The following is a 1,665-nucleotide window of genomic DNA, read 5'->3' on the forward strand; positions in this document are numbered from 1 at the left end:
AAACTGCACTAGATAGAACTGGAAATAAAGTCTTCTTGCACTCAGAGTCCCTCTGTAGTGCTTTATAAGCCCAATAAAGAGTTTTTTTTTACTCATCTAAATAAATCCTCTGGTGAAAGCTGTACAAAAGTACAATTTCAAATTCTTCATACAATTCAAGACAAAAGGAAGAAACGTCAGTCTCAATTCAAATCACACTCATTTAAGCTACGCATGGCTAATTATTAACTAAGCTAAGGCTAACTAACAACAGCTTTATTGCTAATCTCTTAAATGTTAGCTAGCATTGATAAGAACGCTGACCATATAAAACTAGCTGAATGCTAATCACTAGCTGTCACATGATGAATACGATGTGTGAGTAGCAGATAGCAGCACTAAAGGTTAAAGGTTAGATTTGTTAGGAATGTAGATCAAATCCATGATTAGCTAAACGTCTGATGTTAAAACGTTACCTAATGGCTTCCCAAACATATCATTATAGAGAAATGTAGTGATGTTGTGAGATGTTGTGTGAAAGTAGAGATTTTAATTTGAAACGTAAAGGAAATAAGACTCAAAAGTATTCGGTGAAAGAAAAACTCAGGTTAAGCGCAGATACTTAAACCAGACTTAAGTACAGGAAGAAGCTAATCCTACATATCCTGCGAGTTAGCAAGATTCAGCTACAAATTCAACTCAGTAAATGCACATGTCCTGTTTGGCTGGTTTTCTCAGCGGTTCAGGTTTTTGCGTCAGACACATGACATAAGAGTAGTGTTACGTAAAAAAAATTCTTATCCACAATATTAAATCGCAAATGACAGAAAATGTTAAGTGTAAATAAAATAGCAACAATTAAAAAAAAAAAACAACAAAAAACAAAAAAAAACAGTAAAATATTGTAGTGACTGAGCATACATGGTTAAGATAGATAGACAGACAGATGGATAGATCAATAGATAGACAGACAGATGGATAGATCAATAGATAGACAGACAGATGGATGGATGGACGGACGGACAGATAGATAGATTCAACAGGCAGATAGACAGATAGATAGACGGACAGACAGACAGAGAGATAGATAGACAGACAGAAAGACTGACTGATAGAAAGACGGATAGATAGATAGATAGATAGATGTACTTTATTGAAGGAGAAGTTTGGGAATAAACTTTGGATAGATGGATAGATAAATAGATAGACGGATGGATGGCTGGATGGATGGATGGGTGGATGGATGGACGGACAGATAGATAGATTCAACAGACAGACAGACAGATAGATAGATAGATAGATAGATAGATAGATAGACAGACAGATAGATAGATAGATAGACAGACAGACAGACAGATAGATAAATAGATAGATAGATAGATAGATAGATGTACTTTATTGAAGGAGAAGTTTGGGAATAAACTTTGGATAGATGGATAGATAAATAGATAGACGGATGGATGGCTGGATGGATGGATGGGTGGATGGATGGACGGACAGATAGATAGATTCAACAGACAGACAGACAGACAGACAGATAGATAGATAGATAGATAGATAGACAGACAGATAGATAAATAGATAGATAGATAGATAGATAGATAGATGTACTTTATTGAAGGAGAAGTTTGGGAATAAACTTTGTTTTACTTCAAAAAGGGACATGTTTTAAAATATAAGTAAGGG

The sequence above is a fragment of the Pangasianodon hypophthalmus genome, chromosome 14, assembly GCF_027358585.1.
Source record: "Pangasianodon hypophthalmus isolate fPanHyp1 chromosome 14, fPanHyp1.pri, whole genome shotgun sequence".
Classification (NCBI taxonomy): domain Eukaryota; kingdom Metazoa; phylum Chordata; class Actinopteri; order Siluriformes; family Pangasiidae; genus Pangasianodon; species Pangasianodon hypophthalmus.